Source organism: Drosophila montana, unplaced genomic scaffold (genome assembly GCF_035044405.1).
Source record: "Drosophila montana isolate Dmon_TW-CO22-7 unplaced genomic scaffold, ASM3504440v1 contig_402_1, whole genome shotgun sequence".
In the NCBI taxonomy this organism is placed as follows: Eukaryota; Metazoa; Arthropoda; class Insecta; order Diptera; family Drosophilidae; genus Drosophila; species Drosophila montana.
The window spans coordinates 6,635,943-6,662,901 of record NW_026998739.1 but is presented as its reverse complement, the minus strand read 5'-3'; the positions used below and the strand labels follow the sequence as shown (position 1 = coordinate 6,662,901).

Here is a 26,959-nt window from a genome sequence, read left to right as displayed (position 1 = left end):
TTCTTAACACTGTAACTCCATTTGATTCCATTTGCCATTTTGCCAAATGTATTATTTATGTTATTCATTTTATATATGACAATGCAGGGCTTTAAATGCAATTCCCTGGAATGTCACTGGAATTTAAAGCACTCGGCTTCCAAAGCTCGAAGCAACCACACAAATTGCTCGAAACTTTTAAAATATCTATGCAATTTTTAAATTGAAAAACTTAAACTTTGCGTTTTACATTTTTATACCCTGTGCCCGTAAAATGGTTCAAATGGGGTATCATGAAAGCAAGGGCAAATATATTTGCACAAGTTTAAAAATATTTTAATATTTATAACACTTTAAGTACTTGATTTAAACACAAGGCAATAAGTAATTTGCAGAATATAGCATTACACTTATATAAGATACAGGGTATCTGCTGGTCGAGCACGCAGCGGTGATCTATTTTATCACTCGTTGTGTATAGAATATGGAGTAGCTGAAGCATCGAATGCTTTTGTAGTTTTCCCTTCGTTTTTTTAATTGAGTGAAAATTGCAATTTGTTCAGCAAATTTTCCGGCCGTTAACAAAAGTTTTCCATGCTCGCAAGAAAAGTCCGACCTTAGACAAAAGCCAAACTGTTTTTATTTATTGAAAGCTGCATTTCGTATTTGTTGCTCTGTAATTGTTGTCGAGTTGGGAAACATATGCAAACGCTTTGCTAATTGCATTTGTTTCATTCTTTTTTTTTTTTGGGAAAAACCTTGACATTAGCTTGGGAGTTGGAAAATGAAATACGAGCGTGTAAAAAGGAAACTGGGGAAATACAAATGGGAATTGTGCAAAACGTTTCGAATTACATTTATCATAATTATTGTTTGCACAATTTTGAAGCATGTTTTTCGCCTTGATTCAATTTAATATTTACCAATAACATTTAGCTTAACAACTTTGGCCAGCTGGCAATAAATTTTTACCAACACTTTTATTTGCTCTGCTGCAAGTTTATTGTTTGTCTAAGAGCTGGAATTTCGTATAGCCCGGCATTAACCTGTCTGGCGTAAAGTGCGCTACTTGCACGAGCTTATCAAGCATGATTATATAATCTGGCCAATTGCAGACAATAAACTTATTTTGCGCAAAAATTGCACAAAAAAAATTATATTATCACATTGCCACACAGCTAATTTGCAACAAACAGACAGAGACGGAGCGAGCGATAGAGAGAGAGAGGGAGAGAGGGAGATGTGGCAAATGGGTGAGAGAGAAGAGAAAAAGTGCAGTGAATTATATTTTCGCAATAACTTGGCAGCCGGCAGACGCCGCTTTTTGTATATTTTGTAGCTAAGTGTATGTGTCTGTGTGTGTGTGTGCGCGCATTTGTATTTGCAGCTCTATGGCAATAATAATAATAAGATGCAAACAAAATGCCGCTGCTGCGCTACGTGCAGCTGCAACACGAATACCGCACAAAAGTATGCTACGAAAATGGAGCCAGATAGCGTGCAGCAGCCGAGGGAGAGGGAGAGGGACAGGGAGAGTGGCCTATGGGAGGGGTGGGTGGAGGGGGCTCAGGAGCCGCCTCCCTCGTGGGCATATAAAGAAATTTACATAGATTTTTTTACTTCTTTAACGCAATAAGCGAAATGTGACTGCAAAATCCAATTTGTAATGAGAAAAGTAGCGTGTGCGACTCGACTCTCTCTCTCTCTCTCTCTTCTCGGTAGGCAGAGCCTGCACAAGTGCTATATATTGTATTGCCGCATATTTCCGGGCGTATTTATGGCATGCACTTTACATCGGAGCGTGCTAAAATTATGCAATACAATTATGGCAGCAGAAGAAGAAGCAGCAGCGCAGCCCAAGAACTGCGCATCGCCTGTTTTTTTTTTTCGTTTGTTTGTTAGCGAGTGGCTAAAAACGTGCCTTGTTCTGTGCGGCTTAGTTGGCGGCTTTTTCGGGAATGGAGCAGGGCGGAGAAACTCATGTTTTGTGATTTTGCAAATTGTAAGCGAACGCTTACAAAGTTCTGGCAGCTTAGGCTTGAAATTCGGCTAGTTTTTTTTTGCTTGCTTTAAATTAAAGTTGAGCCAAGGCTGCAAAGATATATGAAATTTGAATTAACTAAGCTTTCGGAAGACTTTATAGCTTACTCAACCAATAACATAACCTAGTTCCAGTCACTGTTTAAAAAAACTTTCCAACACCCGTCTAAGAGCGCCTTTTACAACACAGCTGGCTTGTGTGAAGCCTAAGATCCTCATTTAATTTGCTGGGCAATCAATTTCGACCTTATAACATTTGAGAAGTAAGTTGTATAGTAAAAACAAACTAACCGTTAACAGAGAAAAACTGTTGTGCGTTTTACAACACAGGCTGACCGGACTGAGGGCAATATGTTATTCACATTTTTAAATGTCAAAAATAGGCTAAATTTATATAAAAGTAAAATCTTAAACCAAAAATTTCAATTAATTGTGAACTGTAAGCAGCAAATAAATAATTACCTGAATATAAAATTTGCCGTTAGTTCTTAGCTCAATTAATATACACGCGTGCATGCCTCATTGTCTTGCACACTGTGAAAGCTGGCTATCTCGCTCTGTCTCACACATTCTGGCTGCTTTGCATTGTCCCAGTCGAAACTTCAGCTGTAAATCTTTCCTGTTGTTTGTGCACAGCCTGTAAGCAAAAACAAAAACTGATTTTGCTGGCGAACTTCTGCTATTGGCATCTCACTTACGCTCGTTTATTCATACATTCATATACTCTTGCCCACTCGCTCGCACCGCTGCGCCAGCTTAAACTCCGCTTCTGTGCGCTGCTCCAAATCTCGTTTGTGTAATTGCAAAACGTGATTTCTTTTTCTCTCTCTCTACTTCTTTTGTTTCTTTTCCGTTTTATGTTAATTTTGTACGCTGTACATTTTTGTTTGTTTATTTTTTGTTTTGTGTTGGTTTAAATTATGTAAGAGCCGCTGACCAGCGTCCAGTCACAACGACAATTTTTGGCATTGTGTATGTGTGTGTGTGTGTGTGTGTGTGTGTGTGTATTTTTTACAGCTGCTTTCGAAGGTGTCGTAAAATGAAAATTCATAAATATTTAGCGCACGTTTTATTAGTTGCCAGCCGTTGGCATTTGATAGCCTTGGGAAATATTGTTGTTCCTCTTATTGTTGATTTTTCATAAATTTACTCAACCTTTTGCAAATAGCGCTTGACATTCAACGTAAACTGGCAGCTGTTAACAACTTTAATCTCCTACCATATGTAATCCTGCTCCAAGTTCAGCGCAGTTAAATAGTTGGCTTAGACATTAAATCAAGAGCTTTCAGAGGTTGCAAATAATTAATGCTGGAATTGCGCCTGCAAGGGAATAGAAATACATACATACATATAAAGATATTAGTTTTAAAATGTTGCTAATGTTGTAGCATTTTAAACTGTGATTTAGGAAATGCAAGCACAAAGCTAGCAAAAGTTATTCTATATACAACAATATGCATACATATGTATATGAAATATGAATTGAAATGAAATTTGTAATTGTTAATTACTTAAGCACATAAACAAATTTTCAACTTTAAAATAAGCTTACGTTATTGTTGTATTTAAATTTATATTATAATATATATATACATATGTGTATATATGTTTTCATCTCCCAAGCTACATATATGTATTGACGCGTGTGCACTGGAACCAAAACAAAGCGAAAATAACTGTTTGGTGTGAGGTGCCGTTGAGCGTGTTTGTATGTGTTTTCGCTTTGCCTAATTCAAGCATATACATATGTACATACATATGTACATATGCGCACGGCGCCTCGCGTAAGTAGATAACGCACAAGTAAACACGCACACAAACAAGTCTGTGCAAAGGCAATCGTCAAATATGTACGTATGTATGTATGGATGTTTATATGACTACTTGTACATTGTCTACAAAAGCAGTGAACACTCACAATTATTTTATACAAAACGAAAAATAATTTGATTTGTTGGCTTTGTAACGATTTAGTTGATTTTAAATATAAATACTTTTGTACCTTTAACATTGTGAAAGTTTATTTGTCAATAATTTTGATGTAAGCACTGCAATTTTGTTATTAGTATTGTTATTTTCCTAATGCCAATTGATACAAAACATTAAATTTATGTGCGCACACAGAGTGCGTAAAAGTTTGATAAAGCGCGATGCAAAGGTAGATAATGCTTTATATCCATGAAAACACACACACAAACATATGTATGCAGACAGAATCGTCAAATACATATGTTTATTTTCGAATTTTCGACAAGATTTGCGCTACATTCAATCAAGCATATGTACATTCATCACACACCAAAATGTCTTTGCAAAGGAAATCGTCAAATGTGTACAGATGAATGTGTAAATGCCCGTTTGAACATTGTCTATGGCTGCAGCGCACACTTTTGCACTTTTTTTTGCCAAAATTTGCTGAACCCAATTTGGTTAGAGTTTTGATGTAGGCATTGTCCCTTTTATCGAACTTAAATATGTGATTTATTTAATGCCAACTAATACTCTTGATGCTCACGAGCCTAATAACGTAAACCATTAAAAAAACGGGCATTATTTACCGCAGAAATCGCACTTAATGTATTTTAAAACAGCTTCACACGGCTTCAGCTGTTTAACTAAAACAGAATTATGTTGAGCAAAGCGCTCAATAGCGGGCATACAGAAATCGAGCAAGCAAACGATCATAAGATAATTCCGTGCACAGCCAACTCTTGCTTTGACCAATCAGCGATAAGCACCCTCAAACACTCATGAGAGCGCCATGCATAGAGAATCTGCAGATAACACAACAGCGAACACACACCCAAACAAGTCTATGCAGTGGGTATGTGTGTATATGCCTGCTCGTGCATTATCTGCGTGTGCATTGGCGCTCTCTTGATTTCTGATGCTGCTTATCGCTCTAAGCAAGACTTGCTATATTTTCTGTGCGCCAATTTATTCTCAGTCCGCTTAGCGCTAGCGCAGCTTAGTTCTGTGTAATAAGCCACTCACTCTCATACATAGATAATATTTAAGCGAACGCACACACAAACAAGTCTACGCTGAGGAGTTCGTTAAATACGTACGTGTGTCAAGTTTCGGTGTGCCGTCTTTTTTATTCCAGAGTAAATTTGACCCCAGTGCTCAATTGGACATTAACTATGGCTGCTTATTGCGAGACATTGTGACTGTGTGCAGGGCTAGCGTTTTGCTTTTTTACTTAAATTTGTCAAGTGTTGGACATTACATTTTTTAATGTTAATTTACAATTCTGGTGGTTAGAAATTCAAAAATATATAAAATATTCTACACTTTGATATTTTTAATTTTATTTGTCGTAAATTCTTTCAAGGACTTAACTTCAATAAGTAAAGGCCGATATTGTAATAATGTTCCTTTTAGAAATCTATAGTATCAAATAAATTGTACAACTTTTATTGGACGCTTTAATTTGCTACTGGGGTCAAACACAGAATAAAGTGCTGAGTGCGTGAAGCGGACGACAAAAACCGGCGCTCAGAAATTAACAAAGCCAACGATCATAAGATAATATCGTGCACAGCCAACTCTTGCTTTGACCAATCAGCGATAAGCACCTTCACAAACTCATGAGAGCGCCATGCATAGAGAGTATGCAGATAACACAACAGCGAACACCCATCCAAACAGGTGTATGCAAGGGGAATCGCAAGGTACGTGCATGTGTGTATATGCCTGCCCGTGCATTGTCTGCGTGTGCATTGCGCTCTCTCAAATTTTTGCCGCTGCTTATCGCTCTAAGCAAGACTTGCTTGTTTTGCTGTGCGCCCATTTATTGAGCGCTTGACGTCTGCTTAAATCTGAGTTACTTTGAACCCAGCAATTGCACATAAACACGCAGGCTGAATATTCTGCACATCTGCAAAACTTTATAATTGATTGTGTTGTGAAATGTAATGCATTATCACTAAAAGCATGCGTATGTCAGATCTATGCAAACTCGTCTCTCCGTTTAAAAGCTATCGTTATAAAAGTTAGCATGTGTAGGTTCGACTGTTGCAGGCATATCCGGCTGGAGCAGACCATTATATCATATACAGAATCTATAAATTTGATGACATGAGAAAAAAGGCACGATCAACCAGAAATGAAGTAAAAATAAATGGGTTAATTTTATGTTTATCAATAAATCTCTACCAAACTTAGCAACACGAGCTTAACTATTCTCCTGACATATCTAATATAGGCACAACAATGCACACACGTACGCACAACAGAGCACAATGCAAATGAAGATAAGCTTTCGCTACTGAGCAATATTTTAAATAAAATCATAAGCACGAAGCCCAAAAACAAAAAGGAACGGTAACAATTGCTTGCTTTCGTCTGTTTTATCGTTTGTTTTGATTATTGCCTCTTGTTGTTGTTGTTGTTAATGGCAAATATGCTTAAGCTGCTGCGGCTGGACTGCGGGCGGGCTAGCGGAATGCACTTCAATTGTACAGTGGTCGGCATAATTCATTTGACGAGTCAAATTTATATGTACGCACAAATATTGTTTATATATGATTCTTATATTAGATATGTAGATTAAAGAATATGATTACACAATTTAATGATATTTTCTGTGTTTCAGGCTTAATAAGTAAGCCGTTATGCTATGCAAATGAAAAAGAAAGAAGTGCTTGACAAAATATTTATGCCGACCACTGTTTGTGCGCATAAAGTATTTTGAAAACTGCGAAACGCAACCGTTATATTCTTATATTACACAATGGACCGCAACAAAGCGCTGTCAAATGCAAATAAATCCGATAGGCAGGACATGTATGCAGCTCACAGAGCTGAAACTGGCCTGTCTGCATATTGCATGACAACTGGCTGGCCGTATCAATGGATCGACGGGGACTCAATGAACCGCAATGGCCATGTCAAGCGATTCGATGCTGCGCAAATCTTTCAAAGTTAATTTTCAACACTCGAGCACACAGCGTACAAGCCTCGAGGGATGGAGTGGGGGGTGGGGGGAGAAACAGTTAGCTAGCTGGCTGGGCCACTCAGCTGGGGCGACAAAATTGTACAAATTCCTGCGACTTCAAAGCGTCAATAAGCACACAAATCGTAGCAGAAGGCGGCCAAGATGGGCGTGGCCGGCCTGTGTATATGTGAATATATGTGTCTGTGCGTCTGTATGTGTCTGTCTGGCTTCCTGCGTTGGCTGCGCTGGCTGCAGCCCTGCAGCCTGTTCGACAGTCTGGCAAACAAGCTGCCTGATAACGGAAGCAGGCAATGCACGTGTTTACCTTTGGATATTTGCTGCAGTCAACCAGCCTCTGCCAGCCTGATGATTACGATGATGATGATGATGATGGTGATGATAATGTAGCATTGCTGATGTCACACATTCATGGTCATTTTGCTGAGTCAATCGTTTGAAAAATTTATGTTGCCTTCAAAAGCAAAATTTGCCAACGACGTCGACGTCGACTTGGACATGGGCATTGCCATGGCGAGATAGTCAATAGATGCGGTTCATTTAACCTGACTAAATGTGCAGCGCTTGCTGCTTGCCATGAGCCAGGTGCAGTTCTCTCCTCCTCCTCTTCGTTATCCTCTTCCTGTTCCCCTTTGTCAATCGTACGCCCGCCCGCCCGCTGACCCGTCTGCAGCTGCTTTGGCATGCGACTGTTGAATCTCTGCCTCGTCGTGTGCTTATGAAGTGTTGATCTGTGTCTGATTTAATTGAAATTTGATGCCGTTTTCCACGGCCGCCATGTGTGAAGGCATTCGAGTCAGCAGTTTTTGACTTGTGCATGACACTAGTCAACAAGATTTATACACATATTTCATAGATTCAATAATACTTAGTTGATTTTTACCGGCGTTGCACGGCCGCAGTTTTTTGCCAACAATTTTAGACTTCAATTTTAATTAGATAGATAATTTAAATCTACTTGTAACATATTGAGTAACAGTTTGATCTCATAGTGTAAAGTTTTCAGCAGATCAGACAACCTTTGACACGCACACTCTATATTCAGGAAGGCTGGATTGTGCGAAAAGACGGACAGACCAACGGACATGGCTAGATCGACTCGGATATTGATGCTGATCAAGAATATTTAAACTTGATGGGGTAGGACAGGCTTCCTTCTGCCTGTTACATACATTTGCACAAATACATTATACCCTTTTTACCCATTTTTAATAGGTTGAGGGTATAAAATGAAAGATACTTGATATATATATACTTTTCTAGAAGCTACACGTCAAGTTTGGTTCATTCCTTGCGTTCATACATACGGACAGACGGACATACGGACGGACGGACAAACGGACAGACAGACAGACGGCTAAATCGATTCGGCTATTAATGCTAATCAAGAATATATAATAACCCATTTTCAATAGTTTCAGGGTATAATAAGGCTTTATGCAAAGCTTTGATCCAACCTTTCAGAGGTAGATACATAGTGTACTGTGCGTGGATCAGTCAACTAGTTATATGCATGCATATATATTTATAGAATGAGATTATTTATGAGTATGTCAAAAGTTGTTCACACATAATATAATATCGCGCAAATGCCAAAATATAATTTGTCAATTATACTTTGTGGTGTGTTCGTAAACGTTTCATTGACGCTCCGTTATTTTTGCTTTACTAAAAATTCTTTTTGTGTCGCATTCATAAATAGTTGTCCAAAATCCCGATGATTTAGCCAATATTTCTTTTTATCGCCACTTAGTTTAAAAAAACAATAGTTTCTCTTTTGACCGCATTCGTAATCGTTTGATTGGCAAGCAAAACTGAAGCTGGAATTATCCGTTCTCTTTTATAGCTCAATTGTAAACGTTTTACTGCCCAGAGCAGCATTGTTTAGAAAATGTTGCGAACTTTTTATTTCTGTTTGCGTGTCGCATTCGTAAACGTTTAACTGCAAATAAGCAATATTGCTATGCAAATAAACGTCGTTAGATACGAACATGTGTTCTTTTTGTGTTCAGTTCTTTTGAGTGATTTATGAGCCAGTTACTAGCTGCATTTAAAAGTAGTTTTTTTATGTTGACATATGCACTGTTATTATGCTCAGACTTCAAAATAGCATAATTTTGCAAGTGCCTCATTAAGTTCGCCCGACTTTGTAGCGCAGTGCAGCAGCACAATTATTTTCAAGGTTTTTAGTGCCGTCATTTTAAATTCCATTTACAGAGTTGTCGCCTTTCGTTGCAGTCGCATTTAATGCGCTTAAAGCAGCGTCAGGACATCGCGTGGCAAGATGTACTTGCAACAACAACAACAACAACAACAACAACAATGATGGAAACGTGGCCACCAAAGTGTCAAAGGCAGCCGCAGGCATACTCTGCACTAAGCACGACGCCTTGCTCAGTACAATCACACCCCTGCCCCCTCACCCCTCACCCCTCCCCGTGCTTGGAGTCATAATAAAAGCGGCGGCAAATGACAACAACAAAAAGCGCAAAAACTTAACAAGTTCACTTAGCAGAAATTAAGTTTTCAGCATTTATGTAACGAAAACTATAAAGAAAAACTTTCTTAATGAAGCGACGACAATGTGGTGAGCATTTTGAAGAAAATCTAGAAAAAAAAAAGACTCGGAAAATTGTAGTTAAGCATAGCGAACAGAAATCAAGAAACGAGCGAGTTGACAATGCAATGACAAAGCATAGGTGCATGGGAGAAAGAGAGAGAAGGAGAGGAAGAGATGGAGGGAAAGGGAGAGAAAAAGAAAGTAAGAGAAAGAGCGAGATGGACAAAGAGAAAGAGAAAAGGGAGAGACTAAGAGACTGAGAGACTTAGAGAAATAGAGAGATAGAGAGAGAGAGAGAGAGAGAGAGAGAGAGGGAGAGAGAGAGAGAGGGAAATACTGAGGAAAGAGAAAAACGTGTAGAGTGAGAGTGTTGGGGGGGGGGGGGGGGGAGGCAAGAGAAAGAGAGAACGCAACCGAAATACAAGCTAGAGGTAGCAAATTTAACGTATAGCTTTTAGAATAGTCTAAACAGATCAGGTATCCTTAATATTTTGCTACCGCCGCGCCCTTTCCCTTCTAGCACGAGTTGCACTTGGCGTTGGTAAAAGAAGGGTATTCCATTGCGGACACTCCCGAGCCTCCAACTTGCTTTGTTATTATAACTTGCAAAATATTTAGTTAATTGATATTTTAGGTAGTAGTTGCAGTCGAGTTCTGCAACAACAGTTAGTCGGGGATTTGAACCAGTGTCCTATAACTGACCGACTCAGTTTAACAGCAATCTTTTGTATTTTTGAAATATTAATTCTCTAACGATTTCATAATTGTAACTTGCATTGTCTTTAGTATATTATGTATTAGTTAGCTGGGAATTTGAGCCTGTGTCCTTCAACTGATTGTTTTAAAAACAAACAAGTATATATGAAAAGTTCTCTTTCTTGTTATCGCATGCATTCTGTCTTTCACATTCTCTAATATTTATCATTTAACATTAAAAATTTGAATACACCTCAGTTAAAGTTCGCAGCTTAATAGACTTCCGCTTGTAATTTTGTGCCTAAATAAAAAATTTGATAAGCCCACCTGACCGACGGACTGTCTGTCCGAACACCTGAGCCATTTGCAGCCTTAAATCTTGCCACGTACGAACCTTAAAAATGTTGTATTATTAATTATTCGCCAAGTGTTTTTGGATGGCAGCTCATCAATCGCTTCCACTTCAAATTAACCTAATTTTTTTTTAAGCCCAACAAACTGTGGAGCCTGATTGAGAGTAAGTGCAGGCCCTACACACACGCACACGCACACACACACACGCACACTTATGTACGGCATGTTTTTAAATGCCACGCCATTTTTTACACACACACACACACACACAGAGAGAGACTCGCCGTTTGCTAGCACCCCAGAGTATTTTTGTGGCAGAGTCGGAAAACTTTTAGCACGCACGCTGTAAAAGCGAAGCTCGGCGCGGCATCTTCTTCTTCTTCATTTTAACTTATTCCAGGCGCGCGCTTTTGAAAATGTACTTGCCTGTAGATAAATTATATGAGCATTTCCCAAAGGTTAACGTGATAAATTTCCGGCAGCGTAAGCAAAAATATTCACTAAAAAAAAAAATATATATATATATAAGTGTAGGAGGGGAAAAATAAAGGAAATGCAAGTTGCCGCCGACGAAAAACTTTTGACTTCGATCTTGCGGCCAAGTTACAACAAGGACACACACGTGTCTCTCTGTGTGTGTGTGTGTGTGGCAGATAAATTGTTTATGTGTCTGTGGGGAAGCGATTAGTGTTAATGGGTTTTTCTCTCTGTGTAAGAATGTGTGTGATTTCTGCCTTTGGTATTTGGTATTTGATTCAACTTTTGTGCACATTTTCATTGCTTTTCCATTCTATTTTCCTGTTTGTTGTCTTCTTTTTTTCTGCTGCTTTTGCTGCCTTTCGACACTTTGGGACAACGCGACGTATGAGCAATCGATAAGTGCACACAGACAGACGTGGAGGCAGCGCGTCCCCGGGCATATAGCATAGACAGTTTAGATAGACAGTCAGATGGGGAATACCTAGCATGGCGTACATAGATAGATATGTGCTTATGTACAGGGAATTGCATAGTGCTGTCGGCGGGAGGGGAGTGGCGAGGGGTGAGGGGGCGTGTCACAATTTTCAATTTCTTTTTGCCAAACTGCAGCCATATAAAGTTTTTGGTCAAAATGCTTACAATGCTGAGATTGCAGTCGTGCAGGGATTGCGACCAGTGAGGAGGGAGGGACGGGAGGGTTAGCTTCAGGGACAGGGGACAGGAGCAGGAGCAGGGCTATATGCTTTTGCCGAAAAGTGGCCGGAGCCATTGTTGTTGCCTTGCGTTTGGCTGGAATTTCATGTTTAAATGTCAATTTCTCAACGAGCAAAAGTGACCAACGATGCCAGAGATGCGACTTGTTGTTGTTGTTGTTGTTTTTCCATTTGTTGTTGTTGTTGTAGTTGCTGGACAGTTGACTAGAGTCTGAGCTCTCTGCGCATTTTGCAGTCGCAGCTGTAATATATGCTACGTATATTTTTTTTCTTTACCACAGAAAGGGGTCTATTGAGGGGCGGTTAAGGGCGTGGGGCAGCTGCAGCTATGGAGCGCACAGTTCCAGCTGCATATGGAAGTTATTTTTTCAATTACTTCATTGTTGAGAGTCGTGTGTGTGTATTGTGTGTGTGTGTGTGTGTTTGGGCCCAGATTGTTTTGTTTGCCCAGCTCGATTAGGCGAGAAGGCGTTGTGATTTGTCGTGCGAGTTGTTTGGATTGCCTTCCAGATATATTGTATATAGATTTTGGTTTAAGTTTCTCATATATTGCATTGATTATTGAGCGTTAGTTTTCGACTGGTTTTAGTTTTTGTGACGGGAATTTCTATTGCAAAATCTTGTTTTGCCAAATAGAGAATATAGAAAGTTTGCTTAGTGAAAGTTAAAGTTAAAGGTAAAGTAGGACAAACGTTTAGCCTAGGGCTGTAAACGTGTTGCCTTTAAATTAAATGTGCGATTAATTATTGTTATTATTTTTCAATATATTTTCAGAATCTACGCTCTTCTATTCACAAGTTCCACATAACTCTTTTCTTGCATGGCCTAGGCTTTTTTTAAATTACACATAATTCGTTTTATCACCAAATTCGCACTTAGAAGATAGAAAAGCAATACCTTAAATTGGCTGATTGGCTCCACTTTATATCTGTTTACCAGTTAATGAGTCTGTAAATACTTGTGAGTGCACATGGACCGAAGACTCACATGGCAGCTCCATATCAAATCGAAGCAAATGCAGCTCGAAGCGATAAATAGAACAATGTACTGGCTATTGGGACCACGGTCAAAATTAAGTCTTGAGAACAAAGTTCTTCTTTTCAAGGCGTTTCTTAAACCAGTATGGACATACGCTATGAAGCTAGCAATTCTAACAAGGTGCCAGTCTATGAACTAAGAAGAAAAACTTTTAAGATAATGGAATCGCAGAATGTGAAGTTTGTAAATATAAGAAATGTTGAGCATAGTGAAATCAGGCTATTACTTTATTTTCTAACCAATTTGTTTATTGCCCTAAGACAGTTTACAAATAAAAGCCGATCAAATAAATAAAAAATAATAATAACAAATTGTATAATTATTAGATAAAGCTATTGCTGGCTTTGAGCACGCGCTTTAATATATAGCAAACCGATTCCAATTGATTTAATTGCATACATTTTCTTTTTTGACTAATTCAATTACATTTTTGAGACTGAAAGTTTTCGAAGGGCTGAAACTGCTTTAAAGCCTCGTTTACAAGCTCACGCTCACAATAACACGTTATAGTTGACAAATTGGGACAAATCTAACGACAACTCAATAAATCAAATGTCTGCTCATTGCATAGTTTCCCAGCGAGAACGCAAAAATAAAAATGAAAAAAACAAAAACAGAAAATAGAAATTTACTCAGGCTGAAACATTTGCGAGCAGCTACTCTGAAAACCCCTTGACATGACAATGGAGCGCATTGTGAAGCTGGAACTGGGCTTCGAGCTGGCTGGGGCTGGGGATTGGGAGTCGCTCCAATTAGCGGCAGTCGGGACCACAACTAGAACCCTTTCCCCGGGCTTCCGGCTGTTGCTAATTTTCAATTTTCATGGCACGCTGCCTGCAATTGATAGGCAGTTGATGTTGATCCCCATGACGGCATTTAAATTGAGCCAGCCTTCATGACAAAAACGAGACAAAAATGTGCGCTAGGCGGAGGCGGCAGTTGTTGCCGGGCGGGGGGGGGGTTGCATGGGATTTTCGGCTGAACATTGTCGAACCCATTTCGACATAAGTCGGCATTTTAATTGAAATGTTGCTGGCCAACTCGCGCAGCTCGCAAAGCCCACGGAAATGACTATTTTGAATAAATTAAATGCCCCGGCGAAAATCTTTATTTATAACAGCTGCCGCTGCTGCTGCTGCTGATGCTGCGTGAGCTGTTGATTTAAGTTACAAATATTAAATGAAACGCAACAAATCCCATTGTCACCGGGGCCAATGAAATTGCCAAATAATTGACAAGCTATTTGGGGCGTGCTGATTGGCAAAAACTAATGCCAAGAGCAGGGCGCCAAGCACACGCACAGAAATCGATATACATTTGACTGATGGACAGTGCGCCTAAAGAGGGGAGGGAGGAGGGGGCGTAGTTGGGGTCAGCCTTGGAACAGTGGCACCAAATCAGAAAAAAAATAAGCAACACTGAACGCCAAAAAAGCGCAGACAGACGTGACAAGACCGCATGAAATAAAGTGACATTAAGCCATTTCAACGCAAAGGGGATTTTCACGTGCCAGAAATCCAAACATACACACAGATATATCTATATCTATATATATATATATATATATATATGTATATGGTGAGTCGCATAGCTCATGTAGCTGAAGCAAATGGCTGACACATTGTATAAATTTACTACCAAATCTAGCCAGAGCCGCCAGCCCCCACCGACAAGAGCCCGACATGGTCCATGAGCCTTCGTGAGCTCCATTGATGCGTTTTGTCTTGTTAAAATAATTGACAGGTGACCAGCGAGACAGGCTGGCAGGCGGGGTTGGGGCAGCTTGGTCCAGTCTAGAGGCTTTAGGCATTAGTGCAATTTATGACAATGAACCCGACAAATTGAGGCGCCATTTAAATTGATTGGCCGACTGAGCAAAGGCTGAGCGACAAGTTGAACACCAATTTTGGGTGTGGGCAGAATTCAAAATGTAATAATAATAAATTTGGAGAAAAACTCTTTGCGCTTACTATGCATAGCACGAACTGACGAGTGAAATAAAATGGAAGAAGCTAAAACAAACAAATATCATAATTAATTAAATAATATTAAAATAAAATGAATGAATATAAATCAAGTTTTTGGCACAGAAAGAGAGTAACAGTTGTTTAGCACAAAAGAGGAAAACGATCAACCAAAAAAAAAAGTAAATAAATTAAAATACAATAAAAAAACAAAAATAAAGAATTATTAACAATAAAATATATAAAGAATTATTAAAAATAAAATAAAAAAAATATAAATAAATTCAAGTTCTTTGGCATAGAAAAGTATTTAGAAATTTCAAAATTATTGCAGTTACGTAAACATTTGCAAATTAAATAAAGAACATTACTTTAAATAACATCAATAAAGTTTTAGGCAGAGCATAGCTCAGTTGAGCTTTTGCTGGTTACTTAAGTGTACTTAAAATTAGGTAAATTAGTAAAATTAGAATGATTTTAAGAAATATGTAATAATCTATAAGCACACCTACATACATATACATATACATTTATAAATGTTCATCATTATAGATGGGAATTTTATAGACCAAGCAGAATTGACAAATTGCTGAGACAATTTCTGATTGTTAAAGCTGAAGATGCGGGAAAAATAAAATATTAATAATATCATTGCGAACGTCATTTGTAGATAAATAGTAATAAATGTATGTGTATGCTTATAAATTGTTAAATACATTTATAAATTGTTTTCTTCAATTACAGCTTTTGCCATCCTAAATTGTCTAGACATTATATTGATATACAAAAAACAATTAGCCTGTTATGGGTTTCCTACTTTTTTCAGTTACAAAAAAATACAAAAAACACAAAAATAATGCATAAATTAAGGCCATAAGAATGAGTATAATATAATTTGATAAATAAATATATAGTTTATGATACAAATGATACCCTTGCGAGCATAGTGGAAATCCACGTTATATATCCATAAGTAACTATAAGAAAAAGAAATAAGCGGAGATATTCCTAGAAAAAAACACAATCATGTGTACCTATTCTATTCTTGGGTAGATTTATAAAAAATGAATACTTAACAATAATAATAATAATAATAAATATATGTATTATTTTTTTACGTATAAAAAATAATCTAGAGATTCGATAAAAGGCAGCTCATTTGCTTAATAATTAAGTCTTTTTTTTTAAATAGTAAAAACAATTAAGTTTTTAGTACGAAAACTCAATTTCAAACAGTTTGTTTGTATTAGAAAGCCATACTAGTTCGATCCATCCGACTCCAATTCACACATAAGTATTGTTGCATGTGTCGAACCAAAATAAAAATATCCTGTGCATAAAACAAAAATAAAAAAATTAAGTTAAATTCAGTGCTAGGCCATAATTTAGTTAGGGACTCAATTAGAAATGAGTAAATTGTTGGCATATGCAGCTTCAAATGGAAAGGACTATTCACATTGCGATTAGTCGAAGTAACATTCACTCAGGATTTACAATGCGAAATTAAAGTTATTGCATTAGGGCAACAAGGAAAGTTCCAAATTCAAAATCTTAAACACTTTGAATATAATAAACTTTGGCTTTTCAAACTGTGCCGGCAAGTGTTCAGCTTTCATTTAGTTACGACTTCGCCCATCAAACACTCAACGTAACGAACTTAATTTCAAATAAAGAAGAAGAAGAAGAAGTAGAATGAAAAGAAGGGAATTTTCCTTACATGAAAATGAAAATTCAGTCAGCATGGCAAACGGCAGCCAATTGGAAATAGAAAGTAAATATTTATATAAATGAAATTAAAAGATCATGTCGCCGGCATCTTAATGAAATGAAAGCTTACAGGACATGGACAGGCCACACACACACACACACACACACACACCACAGCCTAGTGGGCTAGGCGGCTAGAAAATTTGAAATCAAATGTTTTCATTAAATTTCATTCGAGACGTGTTCATGCAATTTTAATTAGTTGCCCGGCAATAAATTATTCAATGCCACGTCCAGCTAGTCCTGGCTAGTCCTGACAATCCTGCTTTAATTTCAGTGCCGTTTTTTCTATGCGAAAGTTAAAAAATAAAAATTGGGGTGCGTCAAAACATTTGATGGCATGACGTATATAAATGATTATTAAAGGCAAAGCTCAAAAAACGTTCCAAAAATAAAAAAAAAAAATTAAATAAATCAGTTGAAGGTTTTATTTAAGTTTCCTAAGTTTTAAATTCTTACAAATATTTATTTTGAGTTTTTCAACGGTTAAATGAAGGAATATCTGAATGTATCTTAAAATTTTATAATATATCGACTAGTGTTGGCAAAGGCTTGAAATTTTCTCCAAAATTAATACGTTTAATAAATATTTATGTGTTAAATTATTATTGAATTATTATATTTAAACTTAAATAAATTTAAGTTTTAGCATCTTAAACTTCTTTTAGTTTATATAATAATAGTTCAATATATAATTCAGGAGCATTTAAAATATGCATAAATTAAGAAGTCGTGCAAAATGTTTAAGACTATTTCCTAAATCAGTCACAATCGATATGACCTTACATTTCTTCCTTAATTTATTCTATTATATTAAGACCCCACTACGGTAGTTTTAAGAAAAACTCTTAAGGAAACTTCGCTGGATAATGCACAATATATGTAAACATACTCATAATGAGATAAGGTTATACAACACTAAAGTGCCTTAAGCAAATTTCTAGCATATTAATTATGCATGCTGTGTGTTTTGAAAGTGTTGTTAAGCTACATTAACAGCAATATTTAAGCTAGTGCTGTAAAACTAAAGTTCATACATATAAATATATTAATAATAAGATAGTTTTACAACACTGGAGGGCCTTAAGCAAATTTCTGGCATTGTAAATATGCATGCTGTGTGTTTTGAAAGTGTTGTGAAACTTTATTATGTAAAACTATATTAAATTGCACATATGTATACAGCATTATACATGTATGTATTCTAAAACACAATCGATAAAAAATCGAGAATACATATTAATATATTTATAATAAGATAGTTTCACTACACTCTAGTATAAGGCAAATTTATAGTAATGCAATCTCCTTATATTGAATTGCTCCCTTAAAGCGTTATGTATGTTAGTGTTGTAAAGCAAGATTTAACTCTCGATGATTTTCATTATTTACTTTTCTTAAATTTGTTCTTTGAGCTTTACTTTTATTTTATCTACAATATTAAATACCCTGTTACAACTACAAGTTCTCTAGTTCTCCATTAGCTTAACTTTCAAAATTTTCTCCGAACTAAAAATATTATTCATTCAGCTACATACACAAAAAAAAAGCTAGAAACGAGTAAAATATAAGTTTTAATTGACTTGCAACACGCTGAAATTTCCTTAGTATGACCCATACCTGTTTCTGGTATATCCCCGGTATAACCCCCTCCTGCTGCCCTCTCTCCCCCTGCCTTAAGAACAGACGACGTTAGGCTTCCGGCATTCAAATAGCCAAGTAAATTTCTTATCTTGAACACAGCGGAAGTGGATCGCCAAAGTGTGTGTAAAGCTGGCAAAGGGGAAAGAGAGCGAGAGGCAGTGTGTGTGTGAGTGTGATACAGACAGAGAGTGGTTGCGGTTTCATGTGTGTGTGTGTATGTGTGTTTGTGTGTGTGTGTGTGAGTGTGTGTTTGCTGGCATGTGGTGTGTTGTTGTGCGTGTTTTATGCTTTTGCGCCCTGCGCCAACTTAAATGCTAACTTATGTTTAGATTTTGGCCAAGCGCACAAAAAAGGCCAAAACCAGCAACTGAGGCTGACGCCACATTGTTTGCATGTGTGTGCGCGTGTGTGTCTGTGTGTGTGTGTGTGTGTGTAGCCCTGAGATTTGCCAGCTTTTTGGCTGCTGCAACTGCAACAGCAGCAAACGGCAGCAACTGGCAGCAGTCAAATTGCAAAAGTTTTTTACTTTAAGCATAAAATATTTATGTCTGCATTTAGTTTTAGTTTTAGCCACGTTTTGTTGAAGATTTCTACAAATTGTTGTTGTTGTTTTTGTTTTTGTTGCTGCTGTTGCTGCCACTTAATATTGCTGCAAGTTTGTCTTGGCAATTTTATTAAAACGATATTTACTTGAGCAGAGCCCCAACACGTTTGTGACTCTCTTACTAAATGGTAAATGTTTTCAAGACTCGAGAGCTCTTTAAAACGAAATTGAATACAAAAATTGATCAACTCGACTTGACTTGATATTAATACAAATTCCCAATCAAAGTAAAATCCAAGTGCAGCAAATGGGAAATGAAAATTTTGTCTCCGTTCAAGTTGCAAATCAATAAAAATAATGAAAATGGTTAAGAAATTGAGACTAATTGAAAATGTTTGCCACAACTTATTTAGCTAGATCGATGGCAAAGCTAAAGCTTTTGATTGAATGAATGAATGAATGAAAAGAGATATATATATATGTATATATTTATGTAAATTATTATATGACATACCAAGCATGGGAAATGAACATTGGACATTGGCGCATTCTGTAATAAAGAAAAAATGTAAATAATAAGCATATTATCACATTTCAATAAGAATAATTTGTGTACATTTAATTGTCATGTGTTATTTGATTTTGCTGCATTTTCTCTAACCCAATTCCCACACAGTTCCACAACAGAAAACAATTTTTATTCTGATTCACATTATTAATGAATAAGTGTCTCGCGCAGCGTGCATATGAAATTTCTAGTAATAATATCAAATTGGAATTAATACACAACTACGCTGGCAGCATATTAAATAAGTATTTTGATTTTGTGCGTATAACAAATTAATTAATACAAATGCGGTCTGTTAATTAACAACTAAATGGCCATGATATGTCAACTGCAGAGTAAAGTTCGATTGCGATTAAAAAAATATTTTTATATAAATAGGGGGCAACATATTCATTGACAGTTCGCTATGGGACGTTGGTTCGGCATTAGTCAATTCTTTTTACAAATTATGCAATTTTAAGCATGAAGTATCGGCTAGCAAACAAATTAATCAATATGTCACAAGATTAAAAAAAAAAAGTAGGAACATTTTCGGCTAGCCGAAGACTTAATACCCTTCCAAACATTTCACTTTTGCAGATATGAGAGAATAGTGAAGCTCGAAAATGCTGAGAAAATATCTTTGAAAACAGAATATTTTTCTACTATTCGACAGATCTTCCCTATATTATATAGTGATCCGATCCGATTTTGCATATACATATATTAGAATCATAATGGAACTAATAACTTCCCAGTTGGGTCAAGTTAACTTATCGTTACTTTGGCCGGTTTTGACATATGTACTGATTGCAACAGAAAGACAGACCTAGGTGAAGTTTTAAGACGATGGATTTAAAACTGAGAGACTAGTTCGCATAGAAACAGACAGACGGAGTTATGGAGTCAGAGATGTCTTCTACGCGTTACACATTTCACGATAAAATTATAATACCCTCTACAAGGGTAAAATAATAATAATAACAATAAGCAGCTATTCAGCTGCGTGAGGACATCAAAAATAAATTAAACTGTTTTTTTTTCATTGGTAAACAAAGATGGATTATGTTAATCAATGGATATGTTGGATATTTGTCAATCGAACGGCTCAAAGTTGATTTTTTAATTAGCGATTATAAAGCTAAAAATCTGTTATAAAACCCGCCAAACACTGTACAAAATGATATTTGTTTATAAGCTGCTTTGAAGGCTTTGGATTTAACTAAAAGCAAATGGGCAATAAATATAATTTTACTTAACAATTTATGGATTATAAATTAAAAGTGCCTAACGAACAAATTTCATTTCTTTTCTTGATCAACAAATAGTATTTTCATAGTCAAATCAAATACTTACCTATTCCATATTTTTCTAAGGCTTAAAATTCCGCACTCGACTTTATTGCTGAAAGGAAAAACTATATTATAATTAAATTTATTTATTAAAAAAATATATAAATAGATATATTCACTTAAGACAATTTATAATAAAAAAGGCATATATATTATTTTAAAACAATTAATACATCTTTTTGTGTTGATCTCATTATCCCCGGTTTTAAATATTATTTTAAAAAATATATGTATATCCGAAGAGAAGTATAAAAAGAAGTATAATAAACTAAAAATCTGACTCGAGCCAGCTTATTAAATAATTTTAAATTTACTTTAGAATTTGATTTTAAAATGAAGCATATTGCATTTTTCAAAATGTTACCATCCACAACAAAAAGCTTGCGTATCTACACACATATTATTTTCATAATAAAAAAAATCAGTTTATTTTCTCAACCTAATAAATTTATTTACTGCAGAATAATTTCCAATGCCAAAAAGCAACTAAACTAAACCTAAACTAGTTTTAAATAACATTTATTAGAATAGTACTCCATCTACTCCGCTTTTATCAAGCTATTAAAAAAAACTCACAAAGAAAGAAAACTGAAACATTTTTCACTTTCCATTTGTCATTGTTATTTTTCAACAGGGCCGTAAACAAATGATTTCCTTTTATACACTCATTTCTCAGCATGTTACCTATTAAACTTTTGTGGACAGGAAAATTTAATTAAAACCAAAGCACAGCTGCTCCTTCAAGTGGCACCCACACAACAGCCACAACAGCAACAACAACAATATTTTCAATTATAACTCAAGTTTATAACACAAAACTTGCTAAACCGAGTGGGAGGACAATAGCCAAAGTGAAAGGGATGCCAGACTTAAACGCTTTTGGCTTAGACAAAGCAGCGACAGGAGAAACAACAAACGCAACAATTGCGAGGCTCGAGGAACACGAAAGTGCGTTGCCAGATATTGGAAAAAATAAAAATTACTTCAATTTCAGTTAATACCGAATTCGAATTTTATCTGATTTTTCTTCTTCTTCTTTTATTGAAGCTAAAAATATCTTTGTAAAATAAATGTACTAAACAAATCAAAACTTTTCACATAACTTGCACATCAATGGGCGCGGCTGAGGGGGCTGGCAAGTGTATCAAAATGTGTGTGTTTGTGTGGGAGTGGGGGAGGGGGGGGGGGGTGTGGTCGTCGCTCTACAAAGTGGAGATTTATTGTGGGGCGCTTATAATGGCAAATAGTTAAGCAGGAAATGCTTACAAAATGGCAACAGAGAAAGCGAAAAGCAAAAGCAAATTTCAAGCTCAAGTTTAAGTTTAAGAAGAATCCTGGACGCATTGTCCTGTTTATTGTGATTTGTTGTTGTAGTTGTTGTTGTTTATCATGTGACTTGCGTTACATTCAACAATGAAACATTTTTGGTAGCTTTGTCCTGATGACGTGTCAACTCTGCCAGCGCAAAACTTAGCACAAAATGAAGCGCCAAAGCGAAACACAGCGTAGGAAAAAAACTGAAAGTAAAAATAAAAAAAACCAACTGCACGACAAAGTTTCTTCTTTTCCTTTTTTTTTTGCTTGCTTTAAATTGAATTAACTTGAGAGCAAGTCCGGGCTACAAACTGGCCAGGCGAAGGGGGGTTCGGTAAAGGGGTGGCGCTGCCCTTTGCACCGGCTAAAAACTTACGATGATTTATTTGCTTCACATGGCAAAGTTGAGTGTCACTTTTTGAGTTGAATGTCGGCTATAAAAGTCGAGTAAAAAAAATTGCCATAGATTGTAAGAGGGAAAAGAGATCAGATATGTTCGTGCAAGATGGCTGAAAGGAAATGGCAAATGGTAAATTTTAATCTAAGCTCGGACAAGACCTTAAGCTGCAAGTTGGCTGGTAGGTAATCCAATGAGAAGCTTGAATTTGATCATTAGTATTGATAAGGTAGAGCTCTATTTGGGTAATTGATAATGTACTGCTTATATCCTCTCTCTCTCTCTTTCTGTCATTCTCTCGCACACCTATTACCTGCAATTTCACTTAAGGCAAGATGTGAAAATACATTATAGGTACTTGCATTAATGAAAATCGCATAGAAAGGCAACATAAAAGGGATATTTTTAAAGAGTTATTTCCTTCAAATATAGCTTTAGCTCTCTGTCTCTCTCTATCACTCTCTCTCTCTCTCTTCCTCCCTCTCTCTTTACAGTACAATACAATTACTGCCCACGAGTCACCTGCAATTTCACTTTATAAACTGACATGAAAATACTTTACTTTGCACTTGAACTAATGAGAATCGCATAGAAAGGCGATACAGAAGCAATATTTTTAAGGAGTAGTGTCCTTCTAAATCAGCTTGAATTTGTTATTAGTGTCACTCTTACCTTTTCTTTCTCTGTCACTTCCTCTCCCCCTACCACTGCTTCACTCTCCCTCCCTCCCTCTCTTTCTATCTCTTTCTCTTACCTTATACTAGTTAACAATTTTGAGCATAATGGCTGTTCTCTATATTGTGTGTTGCTTTTTTATTTATGTACCTCAAAATGCAGTGACTGCAACATGGCAACTAACTAAATCATGGCGACACCTCATTGAGCTTTAACCACCGTGTCCTAACGGTAACTGTTACTGTGTGTGTGTGCGTTTGTATGTGTGTGCGCCTTGTGCAATGCTCCGTGAGCCATTAAAGAGGCAATCAGGCTGTTGCTGGTTGGTATGGAAAACGGGACTTGTTGGCTGTCTGGTTGGTTGGCTCCAAAAAGCGGCAGCCACTTAAAATTTAATATGTAACGGGCCGATTGCTTTGGCATTAAAATTTGAAGCGACATCGTTTGGCTGAAGAGACGGGCAAATAAGCCGCGGCTACAAAGCGGCACAAGAAAGCTTAACGAGCACACAAAGCCAAAGGAGCTGGTTTGGTCGAAGTTGGGTGTAGCAAAAAGTCGCACAAAGCATTTTACTTGCAGTTTACTTGAATTCAGAGTCAAGTGTACTAAAAAATAAAAAATAAAATGTACATTCTATATAAGGGCCAGGCCAAAAAGACGAAAATTCGCTGGTACATGAATTTATTTCTCCTCGCTTATTTTTCATCGGAGAATGTCATTCAGGCGGCGAGAGGACATTGCCAAAAGTCACAGTTGCCATTCCTGCAGACGTCGCCCACAGCGGCCCATCGGGCGTATGATGGATGCTTTAGATTTTGTTCAGCGCATTTCCTGCTGCTGCTGCTGCACATCATTCGCATCATCATCATCAACAAATGCTGCTCTGGTCGCTATGCTCGTCCTTGATGACAAATAAGCCAGGCAACATTTTAACAAATTAGTTTTCACTGATAAGCCAAAAACTGACAGAGAAAGAGAGAGAGAGAGAGAACTTAAATTGAAACTGGAAGTGCCGCTAAGAACTAAAGCCAAGCCTTAAATAAAAATTATTGTTTGTCCCAAATTTTTAAATAACTGCACAAACCTGGCGTTATTTAACATGGATACTTAGCGCACTCTGAGCCCAATAAAATAGTAAGTAAATTACATAAAAAACAAGGAGACATAAAAAATAAAATATTCTTCAAGATGATAAACAGATTAAAAAAACACGATAGGGTTGATTTTTATCTAATCCTTTTTTAAATCATATTTTTTATTTAACACTAACCAATTTCTAAGCCGAATTAGCTAATTAAGAAAAAGTTGAACCTGAAAGAGCCGAACTAAATGTTTTGAAAATATAATTTGGATCGGAAATATTTTTTTAACAAGTAATTGCAATTATAGGCAAACTATATTCGGAAAAAAGGGATAAATTATTTTTTAAATTAATATACTAAAAATTAGACCTAAAGAAGGCCAAAAGCCAAAAATATTTTAAAAGTAATTGAAAAATATTTTTTAACAACTTTTTTAATTAGTTAAAATGTGAAACAAACTTTTTAATTTGAACTTTGAAATTATAACCAAATTCTGTAAAAAATAATACAATAATATATTTAATTATTATTAAATAGTATTGTATGAAACAGAACTTTGTTTTTATAAAGGTTTATAAATGCGAAAAGCTGGGCTCATGAACCTAACATTATGGCAAGGGCGTAATTCGAGCCCAGAACCGAATCACCGAATATTTTGTATTGTGTTTGCAGGCAAATGGCAAACAAATGAAGAACTTATAATATTTTCTATATACATTTCATAAACAAGGTCAATATAGAAGGCTAATTCCATTCCGCTTAAAAATTAGTTTCACTTACAGAAAGCTAACTATCGTAAGTAAAATATTTGAGCTACAAAGATGCATACTACTATTATTATTACATACCTCTTAACTTATTTTTATTTAAATTTAATTTAATTTGAATTTTTTACGACTTGACAATAAAGCTTTTGTATATTGAATAACATATGTTGGCCGTTTCTTATTAGCCAAAGACAAAAGCTTATAAAATATTAATGAACAGAATACGAATTGTATGCATGTTGGAAAATCTAACATAAAAGTTAGCCATGGCTTGAACAAATCTAGAACAGCATATCAACATTTTTAACTACTTTGACCTTCGGACCGCAGCTGGACAAATGACCCCCCCCCCCCCTTCACCGCGAACAGCAACCCATGGGGTCATAATAAATTTTACTCGCAACAGAAAGTTTACGCTTGTCAGCGAGTTTACAAAATGTGTAGAATTTTGTTGGCCGTTGAAAATTGGCAAACGAAAAACTCGAGCAAAACTTTTGCCATGCATGTGCAGACATATCACTCTCTCTCTCTCAATGGGTGTGTATTGGTGTGTGTGTGTGTGTAATATATTATGGTCAGTGGCAAGTGAAGCAGCTCAGCAGCAGCTCAGCAGCTCAGCAGCAGCAGCTCAGCCACATCTCCCCGCAAAAGTTTGCAAACAATGCCACATTAACACATTTGTTGAACGTATAATCAATTTGTAATTTGTAGCCGCAGCAAATTCGTGGGATATAAGTCCACTATAAAAGAAAAACCATGAGATGCTGCAACAAACGGAAAACTTGCACCCTGCCCCACCTACCTGCCACCCCCAGCAGCAAAGCGGAAACTTTTATGTCAACAAGAAAAACTCACACAGTCATGAGCTGCTTGAGCTGTGGGCTGTGGGCGGCGGGGTTGGGCGGATAAAATTAGGGTAGAAGCATCCCACATATGCGGCTTGGACCAAGCAAAATAACAACCAAAATGCGAAACCAATGAAAAAGTTAAAACTTTATGCTACACTTTTGTCCCGTCGAAGGGGCGAAGGGGCGAAGGGGGCGGAAGGGGGCGGACGGCGGGCTCGGGGCTGAGCCTTGTGTAATTGTAAGGGTCGTTTATGTGTGTGAGTGTGTGCAAAAAGATTGACAGTAAGTTACGAATTTTAAGCAACAACAAAATGTACACTTTTTTTTTATATTTAGCATAAATTTAGCGGTAAGCTTTAAACTTAAGATTTTAAAATGCAGCACAGGAAAAAAATAAATAAACAAAAGTTGAGAAAGTGCGGAAAAACTTTAAGTAAAAGCTTAAATTGGCCAAAGAGAGTTTGAAATGTAAAGCAAAAACGCTTCAAATTAATTTAAGCTAGTTTTTAAATGTAATATAAGTATTATACATTATTTTGTCTAATTTTTTATAGTTAGGCAAAAAATGTTTACTATTTATGCAATAAACAAAATTTAAAGCAAGAACTTTAGAAACCAATAGCTATAAAATAAAATATACTGTATCGTATATAGGACTTGTATATCGATATTTATCGATTGCTTGAAAACCATCGATATCGTTATCGATTATCGGAAACCAACTCGTACAGAGCGGGCACTTGATAGACTGACCTTCAAAGTCTCTAGATCTTATAGGTTCTGTGATACGGACAGGCGGACGGACAGACTGACAGACGGAATAGATACTTTATGGAGTCGGAGATGCTTCCTTCTGCCTGTTACATGCGTTTCCTGTCAAACTAATCTAGAAACCGTGGCAGGTGCTCACTTTAAGCCCATTAACTCTAATACCCTTTTTCAGTGGGTTCAGGGTATACAATGAGACTTTTAAGTCTTAGGAAATGTTATTACTTTTTATATTTATCTGTACTCAAATTAATACAAACAATAAAAATAATTTACTTATAGATCTATACAAACTATACAAATTTTTATTCATTTTTTCCTCTTGATTATTTGCATATTAAGGAATCAAGTCTATAACAAAAAGGCAAAAAATGAAGAATGAAAGCATCATCAAATTTTGTTTTTCGATTATTTTCAATTTTGTTCGCAGTATGACAAAGTATTGACAGGTTTATTGGGACAAACATGTCGCC

The 26,959-nt window shown here is 36.5% G+C and overlaps 1 long non-coding RNA gene across 1 annotated transcript; it reads right to left on the bottom strand.

Moving 5' to 3' along the window:
* Window positions 1-3,075: 3,075 nt before the first annotated feature.
* LOC135439224 (uncharacterized) lies at window positions 3,076-19,288 on the bottom strand. Its single transcript, XR_010438006.1, has 2 exons — window positions 19,251-19,288; window positions 3,076-3,339 (listed from the first exon to the last, which is right to left on the bottom strand). It is a non-coding gene; the product is annotated as an uncharacterized LOC135439224 (long non-coding RNA).
* Between the last annotated feature and the right edge of the window lie 7,671 nt (window positions 19,289-26,959).